General features: G+C 36.0%; 1 protein-coding gene across 1 annotated transcript in view; it reads left to right on the top strand.

The window, feature by feature from the left end:
- ADAM32 (ADAM metallopeptidase domain 32) overlaps nt 1–18,845 on the top strand; it is a 152,739-nt gene that overhangs the window by 60,908 nt on the left and 72,986 nt on the right. The window lies entirely within an intron of this gene.

Here is an 18,845-nt window from a genome sequence, read left to right as displayed (position 1 = left end):
GTTAGGAGAAATTCTTTGAAATTATAATTTGGATTAACTTGATATGGCATTTCTGGATAATTAAGTTATCCATACAAACTGAATGTGGGTTTGTCAAAACACTTAGTTTCTAGGATATTATAAGACAACATAAAGATTAATTTTGCATGTATTTATCTCTTCTGTTTTTAGATCTTTACCCAATTTAAAGTTACTATTGTGCTGTCATCATTGGAGTTGTGGTCAGATAAAAATAAGATTTCTACAGTTGGTGAGGCAGATGAATTACTGCATAGATTTTTAGAATGGAAACAGTCCTACCTTACTCTAAGGCCCCATGATATTGCGTACCTATTCATGTAAGAATAATGTTTCAGTATATTACTAGAAAGAAAATAAAGATCTGTGATAATGATGTAGCTTAATTTAGGAAATTGTTATTCATTCCTGACAATTCACGCTTTGATTATTCATTATGTGTTTTATTCAGGCCTTGTGGTTGCTTTCTTGCCAGGCAATAAGAAAAAATTGTGAACGTTTATTTCTGTGCTTATCTTTTTACCAGCAAAGAGATCAAGATTTGAAGTTAAGCCATTTCAGGACTTTCGCCTCTAGTGGTGGATCTAGAGTTTGAACTCACAGTTTGTAACTCCAGAGCCCATACTCTTAACCACTACGTAAAGAGATAGGGTTTATATTGTGAAGTTTAGAGTTTTATTACCAGCTTTTATCATAAGGCTTGGTAAAGTAGGTTAAAAATATTTTATCTTAGTGAATTTTCTGCATTATTTTTTAAACGTTAGTTTTCTAATGATCAGTTATAGTTAATTATTATTTTATTTAGATTAAATTTATAGGTAATTATAATCAGAATGTCTTTCAATAGCTCTGTATACAGTAACATGCCACATAGTGTCCGTTCCAGCAATGTCCGACTGCATGTAAGTCTGTAGTCCCATTAGGTTATAAAAGAATTTTGGAAATCCCCATCGGAGTAATAATACAGTAATAATAATAATGTTTTGATGCACACCGCAAAGTAGTGCCCATTTGTTATTACAAACCATTGTATGTACCTCGAATTTTTAATACAACTGGCTTTGCAAGTGTTGGTTTGTAACTATAGGTTGTGTGTAAGTTGGGTGTTGCTAACCTTGGGACTTCCTGTATGTAGTACAGTGTTCGCACAACATCCAAATCCCATAACATCCTATTTCGTGGATGTCAGCAATGTGTGACTGTAAATGTATATTTTTCCTTTTGCTTGTGTAAGATTAATCGTTCCCACACATGCGTGTCAGCCATAAGTATTATTACTTTTTTCATTTGATGCCAGTCTAATGGATATCAATTGATGTCATTGTCATTTTAATTTGCTTTTTTCTGACAACTAGTGAATTTGAGCATCTTTCCATGTGCTCATTGATCACTTGGATTTATCCTTCTGTAATTGCCTTTTCATGTCAGTTGACTATTGCCTTGCAATTTGTAAGGGCTTTTTTAAAAATGAGAGCATTGTCTCCATATTTTGGTAAGAGTATAAGTAAAACTTGTGAAAGCTGGAAACTGTGTAAGGTGGAAACCTGCCAGAGAAGGAAAACTCAAATATTTTCCACTAAAAGGAGTGATAAAAAAGTGGTAAGACCTCAGGCTGTCAAAGGTGGGAAACCTACGAGACCTGGAAAAACAAGGAAGTCCCATCGAGTTCTAGCTCTCACAGGTTTCACTGTATTTTGAGTTCTGCAAATTCGAAGAAACATTCTCCCCACTCTAGGGACCTCTATAAGACCCTAGGACTTTCCTTTGAGACCCAAGTAAATGGAGAGATTCACCATGTTTATGGATTGGGAGCCTTAGTAGTGTTAAGATTTGGTTCTCCACAAACTGATTGATCGATTCTATACACTTTCAATCAATATCCCAGCAGCAATTTTGTAGAAACTTAGAAGCTGATTCTAAAATTTATATGAAACAACAAAACTTAGAATAGCCAAAGCAATTTTCAAAAAAGAAAAACAGATTTGAAGAGCTTACATTACTTGATTTAAATAATTTTTACAAAGGTACAGTAATCAAGGCAATGTGGTATTGACAAAAGGATATAAAAATAAACTCACACATGCAGGTCAAATGATTTTTGACAAAGGTACAAGAGTAATTAAATTAAGAAAAAATATTCTTTTCAACAAATGGTACTAATGGTTATCCATATGCAAAAATATGAACCTTCATCCATACCTCACAATATATGCAATAATTAGCTTAAAATGGATCATACAACTAAATAGCCTAAGCTTAAAATTTAAAAACTGCTAGAAGAAAACATAGGAGAGGAATCTTTGTAATCATGGGTTGGGCAAAGCTTTTTTTTTTTTTTTGGTATAATACCAAAAGCATGATTCATAAAATGATTGGTAAGTTGGACTTCATTAAAATTGGCAATTTCTGCTCTTTGAAATACACTATTAAGAAAATGAAAAGTATGCAACAGCCACATATTTACAGGAAATACTTTCAGATCACAGATCTGATGAAGTATGATGTCCTTCACCAGGGATTGGTCCCTTCTGATAACATGTCCAAAGTAATGAGATGAACTCTTGCCATCCTTGCTTCTAAGGAACATTCTGGCTGTTCTTCCAATACAGATTTGTTGGTTCTTCTGGCAGCCCATAGTGTATTCAATATTCTTCACCAACACCACAATTCAAAGGTGTCAATTCTTCTTCAGTGTTTCTTATTCATTGTTCAGCTTTCTCATGCATATGAGGTGATTGAAAATACCATGGCTTGGTTCAGCTGTACCTTAGTCCCCAAAGTGACAGCTTTGCTTTCTAATATTTTAAAGAGATCTTTTGCAGCAGATTTGCCCAATGCAATATGTCCTCTGATTTCTTAACTGCTGGTTCCATGGGCATTGATAACAGATCCAAGTAAAATGAAATGCTTGACCACTCCAATTGCTTCTCTGTTTATCATGATGTTGTTTATTGGTCCAGTTTGAGGATTTTTGTGTTCTTTGTGTTGAGCAGTAATCCATACTGAAGGCTGTAGTTTTTGATATTCATCAATAAGTGCTTCAAGTCTTCTTCTCTTTCAGAAAGGAAGGCTGTGTCATCTGCATATTGCAGATTGTTAATGAGTCTTCTTTCGATTCTTGTGGCCTGTTGTTCTTCATATAGTGCAGGTTCTCGGATTATTTTCTCACCATACAGATTGAATAATTATGTTGAAAGGATAAAACCCTGACACATGCCTTTCCTGAATTTAAATCACTCAGTACCCCTTGTTCTGTCCCAGCGACTGCTGCTTGGTCTATGTACAGGTTCTATGTACAGGTTCTTCATGAGCACAATTAAGTGTTCTGGAATTCCTATTCGTTGCAATGTTATCCGTAATTTGTTATGATCGGCACAGACAAATGCCTTTGCACAGTCAATAAAACACAGGTAAACACCTTTCTGGTATTCTCTGCTTTCAGCCAAAATCCATTTGACATCAGCAACAATATCCCTCACTCCACGACCTCTTCTAAATCCAGCTTCAACTTCTGGCTGTTCCCTGTCTATGTACTGTTGTAACAACTTTTGAGTACTCTTCAGCAAAATTTTACTTGTGCGTGATATTAATGATATTGTTCTATGATTTCTGCATTCTGTTGGATCACCTTTTTTTGGAATGGGCACAAATATGGATCTTTCCCAGTCAGTTGGCCAGGAAGCTCTCTTCCAGATTTCTTGACATAAAAGAATGAACACCTCCAGTGCTGAATCCATTTATTGAAACATTTCAGTCGGTATTCTGTCAATTCTTGGAGCCTTGTTTTTTGTCTTTGCCTTCAGTGCAGCTTGGACTTCTTCATTCAGTACCGTTGGTTCTTGATCATATGCTACCTCCTAAAATGGTTGAATGTCACCCAGTTATTTTCAGTACAGTGACTCTTTGTATTCTTTCCATGTTCTTTTGATGCTTTCTGCATCTTTCAATATTTTGCCTGCAGAATTCTTCAATATTGCACCTTGAGGCTTGAGTTTTTTCTTCAGTTTTTTCAGCTTTAGAAATGGTGAGCATGTTCTCTCCTTTTGGTTTTCTACCTCCAGGTCTTTGCACATTAATTATAATAATTTACTTTGTCTTCTGGAGTTGCCCCTTGAATTCTTCTGTTCAGCTCTTTTACTTCATCATTTCTTTTGTTTGTTTTAGCTACTCTACATTCAAGAGCAAATTTCAGAGCCTGTACTGACATTCATTTCAGTCTTTTCTTCCTTCCCTGTCTTTTTAATGACATTTTGTTTTCTTCATTTATGATTTTCTTGATGTCATTCCACAACTCCTCTGGTTTTCAGCTCTTAGTGTTCAGTAAGTCAACTCTGTTCTTGAGATGGTCTCTAAATTCAGGTGAGCTATTTTTTTTTTTTTTTATCGTTAAGGTTGTACTTTGGCTCTCATGGACTTGCTTTAGTTTTCTTCAGCTTCACCTTGAACTTACATACCAGCAACTGATGTTCTGTTCCTCAATCAGTCCCTGGCCTTGTTCTGACTGATGATACAGAGCTTCTCTGTCATCTCTTTCCACAGATGTAGTAGGTTTGATTCCTGTGTATTCCATCTGGTGAGGTCCATGTGTATAATTGCTGTTTATGTTGTTGAAAAAAGGTATTTGGTGTGAAGAATTTGTAGGTCTTGCAAAATTCTATGATGTGATCTCTGGCATTGTTTCTATCACGAAGGCCATACTTTCCAATTACTACCCCTTCTATGTTTCCAACTTCAGCATTCCAATCACCAGTAATTAACAATGCATCTTGATTGCATGTTTGATGAATTTCAGACTGTAGAAGTTGGTAAAAATCTTTAATTTCCTCATCTTTGGTATTAGTGGTTGGTGCCTAAATTGACTAATAGTCATATTAACTGGTCTTCCTTTTAGGTGTACAGATATTATCCTATCACTGACAACGTTGTACTTCAGGATAGATCTTGAAATGCCCTTTTTGATGTTGAATGCCATTCCTCTTCAATTTGTCATTCCCGCTAGTAGACCATATGTTTGTCCAACTCAAAATGGCCAATACCAGTCCATTTCAGCTCCCTAATGCCTAGGATATCAATTTTCATGCATTCCATTTCATTTTTGATGACTTCCAATTTTCGATATCTCGATTATTAATGGATGTTTGCAGCTGTTTCTTCTTATTTTGAATCCTACCACATCAGCAAATGAAGGCCCTGAAAGCTTGACTCCATCCACGTCGTTAAGGTCAACTCTACTTTGAGGAGGCAACTCTTCCCCAGTAATATTTTGAATGCCTTCCAACCCGAGGGGCTCATCTTCTGGCAGTATACCAGACAATACTTCACTGCCATTCATAAGGTTTTCACTGGCCAATTTTTTCAGAAGTAGACCACCAGGTCCTTCTTCCTAGTGTGTTTTAGTCTGGAAAAGCTCAGCTAAAACCTGTCCACCATGGGTTACCCTGCTGGTATTTGAAATATCAGTGGCATACCTTTAGCATCAGAGCAACACAAAGCTACCACAGTACAACAAAGTGACAGACTTGTGGGGTATGTTAGATTAGGTTCATTTATTTGACTTTGTTTTTGAGACTTAATTTTATGCTTTTAATCAGTAATGCATTTACATTTTTCAAAAGTCAAAATTATATGCCAAATGACATAAAGAAAATTCTTACTGCTGTTCTGCCACCTCTGTCATTGGCTTCCTGGCCCCAATGAAAACGTTTTTATTAGTGACTTATTTATCCTTTTGGTGGTCATTTTGTAAATTTAAGCAAATAAATGTATTTATTCTTATTGTGTCTCCTTTCTTAAACAAAATGATGCATGATATATTACTCTAATTCTGAGTCTTAAATTTTTTTGCTTAACAATATATCTCATAATCTTTGAAGATTTTTAACCCTTGTATTATACTCCATTATGTGATATTGCCGTAGCTTATTTAGTTAGTCTCCTAATGCTTGACACTTGGATTGTTTCCAGTATTTTATTACTATAAGGAATCCTACAATGAAAAACAAAAACTTCATATGTATTTCATTTTATATATGTGTATATGTATCTGGATAGATGTGGGGTTTGTTTCCCCACAATCTTGCCACAAAGATGTAAAGTCTAAATTTATTTTTTGCCTACATACCAAAACAAAACAAAACAAAACCCATTGCCATCGAGTTGATCCCCATAGGTCAGAGTAGACCTGCCCCATAGAGTTTCTAAGGAGCCTCTGGTGGATTTGAACTGCTGACCTTTTGGTTAGCAGCTGTAGTGCTTAACCACTACACCACCAAGGTTTCCTTTGCCTACATAGTGCACAAGAAATGGTATCTTGGTATAGTTTTAATTTGCATTTCTTTTTCATGAGATGGATAACTAGATATATAGATAGATAAATTTTCTTGTGTTTGCAATGGGAGGCAAATTTCCTTCCCAACTGGTAGTTTGTCTTTTGACATGTCTTGTGGTGTTTTTATTTTAATTGCCATACAAAATATATTTATTCTTAAGAAGCAGAATTCATCAGGATTTTCTTTTATAGTTTTTGGATTTTGAGTCATGATTAAAAAGGTCTTCCCACTTCACAGTTATAAGGAACTTTTAAATTTCTTTTCCATGTGAATTTTAGACCCAGCCTGTCTACCTGTAACCTGTTGCCTTTGAGCATATTTTGACTCATAGCGACTCTACAGGACAGAGTAGAACCGCCCCATAGGGTTTCCGAGGAGTGGCTGGTGGATTCGAACTGTCAACCTTTTGGTTAGCAGCCATAGCTCTTAACCACTGTGCCATCAGGGCTCCACAACCTGTGTAGCTCCTAAAAAATATTGGCATTTTTATTAGGCCCACATTAATAAATTAACTTATGGAGAGCTATGGTGCCTTCTAATCTTAGGCATGTTATGTCTTTCCACTTGTTCAAATATGCTTTTGTGCCCTTCCGAGTTAGTTTCTCTCATACAGGTTTTGTACATTTATTCCTAGATGTGACTTTTTCTGAGTATTTTATCTTTTTTTTGTTAATATTATAAAAGGATCTTCTATTGTGTCTTCTACCTGGATGTTGTTTGTATGTATAAAAAATACTAATTTTTGTATATTGATTTTTACATCCCACTCCCTTACTGAATTTCCTTATTGTTTTTAATAGTCATTAAGTTGATTACCTTGGTTTTTTTCATTCATACAAGAACATCACCTGCATATATAGGTAGTTTTACCTCTTTTTTCTTAACTTTTATCTTCAGTTTCTTTCTGTAGTCTTATTGCTTTGGTTAACATCTTACTATAATGTGAAATACTAGTGGTAATTATGGTAACATTGGGCATGCATGTCTTCTTTACTTTAGTGGGAATGTTACCCTATTCAGTAAGATGCTGACTTTGAGGCTGAAATGCATGTGTGTGTGTGTGTGTGTGTGTGTGTGTGTGTGTGTGTATAATATTAAGACAGTATGCTTGTTATACCAAGAATTTGAAAAAAATTACCTTTCAGCGTTCATGAGGACAATAATAAGATATTCTTCTTAATGCTTTTAATACAAATAATTATAGAAATCTATTACACAACTTTGAATCATTCTTGTATTCCTAGAATAAACCTCATTTCATCATGATGTATTATCTTTTAAAAGAATGTTGAACTTTGTATTAATATATGTAAGTGAGGTTTGTGGAAGATAATTTATCTCATTAGAAATACAGAAATTATGGTACAACCAACATCTTTGAATTGGAGTAACACTTCTTGATATCTTACTTTATTGAAGCAACACACTTTGGATATCTACAGTGAGTGAGGTCCTAGTAGAGATACTTGAAATAGTATAATAGCAGTAGATCTCTGTGGCCTTTGTGCTCCAGAAGCTTACAACGTGGTATAAGTAAGTTGTACAGTGGACACAAAGAACATAGTGATATTTATGTTAGTACATTATCTCTACCTGTTTTCAGTTTACAGGAGAAAGAGATCAAGAAGAGAACAGAAGTGAGACAAAGCAATATGTAGATATGTTCTAAATAGACATGGGAGGGCAGAGTTACCTAAAAAAAACAAACAACCAAACCCGTTGCCATTGAGTTGATCCCGACTCACAGTGAAGGCAGAGTTAACCAACCAAGCCACTGCCATCGAGTAGATTCCGACTCATAGTGAGCCTTTAGGACAGAGTAGAAGTGCCCCATAGAGTTTCCAAGGAGCGCCTGGTGGATTTGAACTGCCAACCTCTTGGTTGGCAGCCGTAGCACTTAACCACTGTGCCACCTGGGTTTCCAGAAGGCAGAGTGAGGCCTCGGTAAATTGAGAGCAGAGACAGGAGGTGGGAAAGCATTCCAGGTTATGGAAATAATATGCTTGGAGCCATGAAATGAGGTAACTCTACAGTTAGAAATGGGGCTTACTCTTAGAAGGAGGTAACAGGGACAAGAAACACTGACGAGGTAAAATGCTTGGGCCTGTTAACTGATCTGATGTGGAGACTGGATGGGGATGGGCAGTTTGGAGCAAAAATAAAACAGTACAAAACCAAAAGCACTATTTTGAGTCCAGCTCATCAGGAGTGTGCAGAGTTTTATGGAAAGTCTTAGGATTTGTAAAGAGAGAGGGAGTTATTTAGGTGGAACTACCTTGACTGAAAAATGTAAACAATACTTAGACAGTGAGATGTGAAGTCAAAGTTGGGAGTTAGGAGCAAATACTTGGAAACAAGTGCTGGAGGTGTTAGTTATGAACAATATCTGAGGTACAGAATAAAGGCATCAGTGGGGAGACAGTACAGTTGTGAAGTGAAATGCAGTTGAGACAGAAGGGGCATTTCAAATTGAGAATTGAGTACCAGGCTTCTTTATATACCTCCTGGCATGCTTATTTTGGTGGGGACTGTAAAGATGGCAGTATATGTTTGCACCTTACTGGCTGAGAGTATAGGTCTGGACCTAGACTGCCTGAGTTCATGTTCTGTCAGTAGCGCTTATTAATCATGCTACTTTGAAAGAGTTACTTATACTTCCCATCTGATAGTTTCATTTGTTTAATGGGGAAAAATATAGTATCTATTTTGTTGATTTTTTTCTGAGAATTAAGTGGAATCATTTATGTAAAGCTGTGAGACTAGTGCTATTATTATATGACAGTTTATATGGGCCCTTAATGCTGAAGTAATAATGTTAAGTCTTAGTACAATAAAGTCATTCCTATGAGAGATTGGTGATCTTTTTTTCATAGATGTGGCAAGTTTTAATCTATACAATAAAAATATTAATCAGTGTCATTCAAAAAATTGTTTTGGTCAAAATGTTTGGCCCAAAATGAATGTGAAGAGAACAGAAAAGTCATCAAAAATTTGGTTTAGAAATCCAGAGTGTTTAATTTTGTTAAGAATGCCTTCTAAATTAGAAACAATTAAGGGCATATGGAAAGATTGTATCTCAATTTGCTTCAGATTAGGACTTTATGAACTACAGATTTAAATTATTAGAAGCAATTCTCACTTTTAAATTATTTGCTAAAATTAATTATAAATGTGTACATATTTATTTAGTTATAGGGATTATCCAAATTACGTTGGAGCAGCATTTCCCGGAAAGATGTGTGATAGCCATTACTCTGCAGGGGTGGCTTTGGTGAGCAATTATTTAATCTTTAAAAATTTACTTATTACTAAAAATGATCTAACAGGATAGTACATACTTTATACACTTTATATTTATAATTAGATGTTTCATTTGTATCCATTACTATGAACAATTTGAAATGTGTAGAACGAAAAGTATTCTATAAAACAGTTGACTATATTTAGAAGTTAAAGTGGGAATAAAAATATCACAAACACACATGCATTCCTTAATGTATAGAATAATGGATCATGAGAAATTATCTGTAATAAATTGAAGAAATAAAGAAATTTCTATAGCCCAAATAGATTTTTCCCTGTAGATAAAATATTGGAGAAATGTTCTACAGATAAAGTAGCTTCAAATTCAAAACAAATAGAACAAAAACTGCAATAAAAATACTTTAAAATGTTTCAAACCTTTGAAAGGCAGTAGTTCAAAGAAACTTTTATATTTATTTTAAATATAGAATTTATAAATGTTATATATATGTATATTCATACATACATATAATCTGTTGGTACATTTAAATGTACCATTTAATGTAATTCTTTGACCCATTTCTCATGCTATGTATTCTTTTTAAAAACAAGTTTAAATACTATGTTTTTTTGAAAAAATTATTACCGGCTAGTTTATGTTAATCACGTGAAATTTGTTAAGTACGTATAAGAAAATTAAAATAATCATACATCTTATCACCTAGACAGAGATAGCCAATATTACCATTTTGATTGATGTATATCTTTCACTTTGTGTCATCTTCTCTTCATCTGTTGCCCTGGCTCCTTCTCTTTATATAATTTTTGAAAAAAATGGGATTCTGCTGCAGGTATTTTTATTTCTGATAATCAGCTAGTTTGATTTTTTACTACAGAAGTAATGCATGTGGTAAAATATTTTAAACTGTAAGTGTACTAGACAAAAAATGATAATGAAACTTTCTCCCCTTATTGTATTACTATTTAATAATTTCTATTTACATTATTCTGGTGGTTATATTTATTTATTTAAAAACATATGCCCTTACCCCTATTTTGATTTATGAACTGTAGACAATATTGGTAATATTATTTTTGACATATTTGGACACTTTATCTACTTGCCATCTATGTTTTTATATATAGGTTCTTATATTTTCACTATTTTAGATCATATCTATTTACCTTAGCCAATATCCATGTAGTGGGTTTGAAGGAGTTCGGGGCTGATTAAGGAAAATGATATGACCATGAGATAGCAGCATTGCACAACAAGCTATTTATTGGTTTCCCCAGCATTGACAGCTGCATGTAGGGGGTGGTCCCCACAACTGGAGGTCCTCCAGGGACAAGCTGTGCAAGGAGCCAGCAGAAGGGGAAGAGGGCAAGGAAACTCCCAAGGAAGAGGAAAAGGGAGGGGATGCATGTTCCTATGCCATGTCCTTCTGCAACAAGGTGGGGAGTCTCTGGGTCCGAAAGCTCCAAGGACAGAAACAGTTTGGGCGTCCTTATAACTACAGGGTTTTATCTTATCTCTGGCTAACAGATGTTGAGCACCATGGGGTATGTAAAGAAGGGAGACTCTAGGTGGCTAAACAGCTGCTTTTTTGGGCTATTTTTAAAAACAATTGGATGCATAAAAATTTCAGTTTGGCATTGGCGGGCATTTTTGGGCTAACAGGCCTTAGTTTGCTATGAAGTTGTGAACAACCTGGAGGGACCAATACACAGAGACCATCTTTGGCTCGATTATTTAACATTCCGTTGATTACTTGCTGTGAAAATAAGAGGTGTAATGTAGCTGTATGCTTCTTTTAATTTCTGTTCCACTCCATCGCCCAATTTTTATCATAGTATTTTTATTTCTATTGTCAAGATTTATAAAATTTACATCATTCTATTGAACTTTTGCACTTTGTCTATAAGTTGATTTAAAAATAAAATCAGTCAGTAGCCATTTTATAGTATTACATACATATATGTAATATTAACTATTGAATAAAGAATAAATATATTCATATGTCAGTAAAGCTTTGATGGTCAAAGGAGAATATTTCAGTCATCAGAATCTAATGGCACTTCTTTATTTATTGTACTTTAGATGAAGGTTTGCGGAGCAAACTAGTTTCTTATTAAACAGCTAGTACACGTATCGTTTTATGACATTGGTTAAAAACTCCACGACTTGTTAACACTCTCCTTTCTCAATCTTGGGTTCCTATTACCAGCTTTCCTGTCCTCTTCTGCCTTCTAGTCTTTGGTTCTGGGGTGGTGTGCCCCTTTAATCTCGTTTTGTTTTATGGGCCTGTCTAATCTTTTGCTGAAAGTTGAACCTCAGGAGTGACCTCGTTACTGAGCTAAAAGGGTGCCTGGAGGCCATACTCTCCGAGTTTATTTATTTTGTAATGTTCTTTACTTCTCATGGGTGAAACCAACTGCCATAGAAATTTAAAACACGTTTTGTTTTGGAACACTTGTTTCTGGAATAACTCACCAGATTTTGTTTGTTTTTAAACATAGAAAGAGTGTATGAATGGCAAACCCTGAGTTATTTCTTTAGTGAACATGCTTTTATTTTGTCTCCACATTTGATTGATAATTTGGATAGACATAGAATCTTAGGTCTGATGTCTTTCTACATCAGAATTTTGAAAATTTATATTGTCTTTTTGCCAAATAGTTATGAAGTGAAAGAATAGCGAGGAAATTGAAAGGACTTTTTACTGGTTAAGGAAGAAGTCAATAAGAAAGTTAGAACAGTGAAAATGTGGTAGGAACCATAGGTTGGATCAGTGACGTGACTAGGGGAGTGTGAACCTCACTAGGTGACATTGTCAGAGGGAGTGACACCAAAATGACTGTCTATAAAATTTTTGTGCAGTGTTTCAGCAGAAATTTATTGCTTTTTATAAAAATATCCCTGTAGTTAGCTATAACAACAAAAACATTTTTCATAAGCCCAGCTTAAATGTATTACTATACCTACAAGGCTAAAGCTCTATGCTGATTTACTTTTTGAACCTTCTGATGCCCCCTAGAAAACCCTGGTGGCATAGTGGTTAAGTGCTACGGCTGCTAACCAAAGGGTCGGCAGTTCAAATCTGCCTGGCGCTCCTTGGAAACTCTGTGGGGCAGTTCTACTCTGTCCAGTAGGGTCACTATGAGTCAGAATCGACTCAATGGCACTGGATTTGGTTTTTTGGTTTAATGCCCTCCAGTCAGAGCTATCGTTATTACCCAATTATAATAACGCTTCGAATCACTTGCTTTCGTCTGCACATGCTACAAGTATGTGCTGTTGCTTTAATTGCTGCAGTGTTTTTATAGTCTCCGATTGTATCAAATTTTCTGATGTTTTAGCTACAATATTGTGGTAATTCGTACTTGTGAACCTCTATCAATAACCTTTTTGAGAATGAGGTAGTAATTAAAGGAAAAGAAGGAGTGATATATGGGAATTACAATTTACAAGTAACATCAAAAAAACATTACTAAGGATTCTGTATGGTCTGGTATGGGAGGAGGCCTATGGGGAGGCTGACACCATGATTTACCACACTGGGTGACACCAACCCTAGTGACACCACTAGGTTATTGATAAAGATCTGTTGACAAGGCCTAGGGCCATGAATCATAAGAATGAGTGGCTCAGCGGACTGTAGGATAAAATCATTGGAGGAGATGAATTCAAGGAATGATGCATTTACAAAAGTTTAATACTATTACTTTTACAAAGGCTTTATGCTTCTATGTTTAAAAGCTATTTGCTTTTACTGCAATTGAACACGTATCTCTAAATGGTAATTGTTCTGCCTGTTTAAACGTAATATAAATCGTATCCTACTGTGTCATTCTGCAACTGTATTTTTGTTCTCTCCTTAATGATTTTGAGATTTATCCATGCTGACACATAGAATTCAAGTTAATTTTTTACTCTGTTTTGCTATATTCCATTACATGAATATACCATAGTTTATTCATCCTTTATCCTTTTCGTGGACGTTTTGGCTGTTTCCAACAAGTGATGCTGTAGGACAGAATAGAAATGCCCCACATGGTTTCCCAGGCTGTAATCTTTAAGAGAGCAGATTACCAGTTTTTTTCTCTGCAGAGCTGCGGGTGGACTCCAACTGCCGACCTTTCAATTAGCAGCCTAGTGCTTTAACCTTTGCACAGCTAGGGCTCCTTCCTACTTATACAGACGCCTTCATTTTATAGCCTTTTTTTGTAGGTAGATTTTTCTAAGTTTTGTCCAGTGAGATGAAAGTAGAAATACCATGGAGAACTTCCAGAAAGCCTCTTTAAAGGAACGGTACTCATTCTTCATCACTGCCTTTCTCCAATCTGCTGCTTAAAATTCTGACATGAAGACAAGGCCATGACGTAGATATGTGGGAATAGGAAGCTGGAAGGAGCCTGGGCCCTTGAAGACCAGAAAGATGTCATTATGGGCCCTTGACTGCCTAAATGTGGTCTTTATTTATTTATTTTAACATGAGAGAGAGGTAAACTTCTGTTTTAAAGTTATTGTTATTTTGAGTTTTCTGTTACGTACAGCTATATCTAATCCTTACCACTTCAGGAGAGTTTCTTGTAAACAGATATAACTGGAAATATTTTCCCCTATCCAACGTGAAAATAGGTGTATTTTAGTTATTTCAATTTAAATCATGCACTTTCTTGTCATTGTTAATATTTTTAGATTTAACGTTATTTCTTTATCTTCCATTTCTTTTCTTTTGCCTCCACTTTTCTGCCAACAGCCTAACATCACTAAAGGAAATTATAAAGAATATACTTCAGGCAGAAGGAAAGTGAAAGGGAGAGCTAAGATTCAGAGACAATGAAGAGTAATGAAAGTAATAATTATTTGAACATGGACTACAGGAAACAATAATAATAATTGTGTCTGGTGAGATTAAAATAGAGACTAGTTTGAATTAAAACAAATGATAATAATGTATCTTAGGTGGCTATCCAATACCACAGTCTGTGGCTGTGGCTGGAAAGCATTTTCCAATGTAGGGAACACATTTTTCAGGCCTTCTTACATCTTGATGGAACCATGTAATATGAGTGGGAGTAATTAATGCCACGGCTTGGTTGAAGTGGCTAAGACTTGTGTGAGGCTTTCTCATGATGAGCTGAATGGAAGGGATATAAGTAAGGATAGGAGAACAATATGTAAGTATTCCAGAATGGACATATGGAAGGGTACCCACTGACAAGGAGCATCTGCAATGAACTTTATGTAAGTGTATTAAGGCGGTAAGATTTTAGATGCTTCTTTGTAGCATCATCTAGCACTACCTAAATTGTGATACAATAACATGTAAGTTCCTCCATTTACACCTCTCTAACTTATAAGTTAAAAAAAAAATAACTTATAGGTTAGAGAGGTGTAATTGGAGTTAAAGTGTTTTAAGATTACTGAAGGAGATAAAAGACATTGATTAACTTTAGACATTGATAAATATGCTTGTAATTTCCAAGAAGGATTGATAGTTGGAAAATATGGCCTTGGTGAGAGAAATGACTCTGGAGATTGCGTGATAAAATTTGCAAGACCAATGACTTCTTCATTGCAAATACCTTTTATTTTTTTAACAACATAAATAGTGACTATACATGCCGAACTCACTGAATGGAATACACAGGAATCAAACTGACTACATGTGTGAAGAGAGACAATGAAGAAGCTCAATATCATCAATCAGAAGAAGGCCAGGGCCAGCCGTAGGACAGACCCTGGCCTTCTTCTGATTGATGATATTGAGCTTCTTCATTGTCTCTCTTCACACATGTAGTCAGACCATCAACTACAACTATGCAAGTTCAAGCTGAAGTTGAAGAAAATTAAAACAAATCCATAAGAGCTAAAGTACGACCTTGAGTATACCCCACCTGAATTTAGAGACCATCTCAAGAATAGATCTGACTCACTGAACACTAATGACCGAAGACCAGATGAGTTGTGGGATGACATCAAGGACATAATACATGAAGAAAGCAATAAGTCAGTAAAAAGACAGAAAAGAAAGAAAAGACCAAAATGGATGTCAGGAGAGACTCTGAAACTTGCTCTTAAACATAGAGTAGCAAAGCGAATGGAAGAAATGATGAAATAAAAGAGCTGAACAGAAGATTTCAAAAGATGGCTCGAGAAGACAAAATAAAGTATTATAATGATGTGTTCAAAGACCTGGAGTTAGAAAACTAAAAGGGACTAACATTTCTCAAGCTGAAAGAACTGAAGGAAAAAATTCAAGCCTTAAGTTGCAATATTGACAGATTCTATGGGCAAAAAATTGAAGGATGCAGGAAGCATCAAAAGAAGGTGGAAAGAATACACAGAGTCACTGTACTAAAAAGAATTGGTTGATGTTCCACCATTTTAGGAGGTAGCATATGATCAGGAACCAGTGGTATCGAAGGAAGAAGTCCAAACTGCACTGAAGGGAATGGTGAAAAACAAGGCTTCAGGAATTGACAGAATGCCAGTTGAGACATTTCAATAAAAGGATGCAATGCTGGAAGTGCTCCCTCATCTCTGCCAAAAACTTGGAAGATAACTACCTGGCCAACTGACTGGGAGAGATCCATGTTTGTGCCCATTCCAAAAAAAGATGGTCCAACAGAATTCGAAAATTGTTGAACAATATTATTAATATCACACAAAAGTAAAATTTTGCTGAAGATCCTTTAAAAGTGGTTGCAGCAGTATATGGCCAGGAAACTGCCAGAAGTTCAAGCCAGATTCAGAACAGTCGTGGAATGAAGGATATCATTGCTGATGTCAGATAGATCTTGGCTGAGAACAAAGAATACCAGAAAGATACTCTGTGTTTTGCTGACTATGCAAAGGCATTCAACTATGCAGATCATAACCAAATATGGATAACATTGTGAAGAATGGGAATTCCAGAATGTTTAGTTGTGCTCATGAGGAACCTGCAGGTAGACCAAGAAGCAGTCATTTGAACAGAGCAAGGGATACTGCATGGTTTAAAATCAGGAATGGTGTGCATCAGGGTTGTATCCTTTCACCATACTTATTCAATCCGTATGCTGAGCAAATAATTCAACAAGCTGGACTATATGAAGAAGAATGTGGCATCAGGATTGATGGAAGACTCATTAACAACCTGCGCTATGCTGGTGACACAAGCTTGCTTACTGAAACCGAAGAAGACTTGAAGCACTTACTCATGAAGCTCAAAGACTACATCTTATGGTATGGATCACACCACAACATAAAGAAAACAAAAATCCTCACAACTGGATCAATAAGCAAGATCATGTTAATCAGAAAAAAGACTGAAGTTGTCAAAGATTTCATTTTACTTACATCCACAATCAATGCCCAAGAAAACAGGAGTCAAGAAATCAGATGACATGTTGCATTGGGCAAATCTGCTGCAAAAGAGCTCTTAAGATGTTAAAAGTAAAGATGTCACTTTGAGGACTAAGGTACATCTGAACCAAGCTGTGGTATTTTGATGTAGAGGAAGGGAAATACCCAATTTCAACCCCCTCTGGCTTTTTATGTGGGTGAATGGAAATACCCAACTTCATCCTCCTCTAACCTTCCATGTGGGTGAAGGGAAATACCCAATTCCAGCCTCTCTGGTCTTTGACTTGAAGAAAAGGAAGTACCCAACTCCAGGCTCTTCTAGCTTTCCTGTTTCACCTGATGGGTGAAAAATAAAAAGCCGAGAAGAACTTCTGAAGTCACAGCCAAGGATCACAGTCTCACTAAAAGTCTGAAACCTAATCATATGATTATAGAATGTTTCCTCTCCTCCCACATCTTATAGCTATAGGGCTCCTGGTGTAATAACAAGGGACCACAGCTGAAAGGAACTGCAAGGCTCAGACCCCACTTAAGAAAGAGTCTGTAGGGAAACCAAAAGACAACAGGGAGGCAAAAACAAGGACAAGTGAGGAGATTTTAGGATCTGACCATTACAGCTACAGCAAACAATAAACATGGCCTAACTTCTAACTGGAAACTCCTGATGGTGTAGTAGTTAAGACCCACAGCTGCTAACCAAAAAGGTTGCAGTTCAAATCCACCAGGTGCTCCTTGGAAACCCTATGGGGAAGTTCTACTCTGTCCTGTAGGGTCACTATGAGTCAGAATTGACTTGCTGGCAATGGGTTTGCCTTTTTTTTTTTTTTTTTTTGGTTTAACTTCTAACCAGATAAACATAAAACCTCACACTGAGTTCCTTTCATCCAATACATCATATCTGACTTTCAACGAAAAATTACAAGGCATGCTAAAAGGCAAAAACAAAACAAAACAAAAACACATTGTGAAGAGATGGGGCAAGCATCAGAACCAGATTCAGGTATAGCAGATTATTTTGAAATTTTTTTGTATCATGTGGGAATTTAAAATAACTGAGTTTAATATGCTTGGAAACCCTGGTGGCATAGTGGTTAAGAGCTACGGCTGCTAACCAAAAGATTGGCAGTTCAGATCCACCAGGTGCTTCTTGGAAACCCTATGGGGCAGTTCTACTCTGTTCTATACGGTCACCGTGAGTCAGAATTGACTCGATGGCAATGGGTTTGGTTTTTCTTGGTAACATAAGGGGTCAAATAGAAAAAAGCAGACAACAATTAAGAAAAATGGGTAATGTGAACAGAGAGATGAACACTCTAAGAAAGAATCAAAAGGAAATGCTAAAAGTAAAAAATACTGTAACAGAAATAAAAAATGCCTTGATAGGCTCATCAGGAAACTGGACACAGCTGAAGAAAGAGTTAGTAACCTTGATGATGTGTCAATAGAAACTTCCAAAAAAAGAAAAAGACAGAAAGAAAAGAACAGAATATTGAAAAACTGTGGGATAATTGTGGAAACCCTGTTTGTGTAGTGGTTAAGTGCTACAGCTGCTAACCAAAAGGTCAGCAGTTTGAATCCACCAGGAGCTCCTTGGAAACTCTATGGGGCAGTTCTACTCTGTCGTATAGGGTCACTATGAGTCAGAATTGACTTGACGGCAATGGGGTTTTTTTTTTTGGTTTGGTGGGATAATTACAAAAGATGTAATATATACATAATGGGAATATCAGAAGGAGAAGAAAGAGAGAAAGGAACAAGAAATATTTGAAGCAATAATGGCTGAGAATTTTCCAAAATTAATGACAGACATCAAACCACAGATCTAGGAATCTCAGAGGACAGCAAGCAAGGTAAATACCAAAAAAACAAAAACAAAAAATGTATGCTTAAAAAACCAAACC

Source organism: Loxodonta africana, chromosome 19 (assembly GCF_030014295.1).
Source record: "Loxodonta africana isolate mLoxAfr1 chromosome 19, mLoxAfr1.hap2, whole genome shotgun sequence".
NCBI classification, from domain to species: Eukaryota; Metazoa; Chordata; class Mammalia; order Proboscidea; family Elephantidae; genus Loxodonta; species Loxodonta africana.
This window is presented reverse-complemented; position numbering and strand designations above follow the sequence as displayed.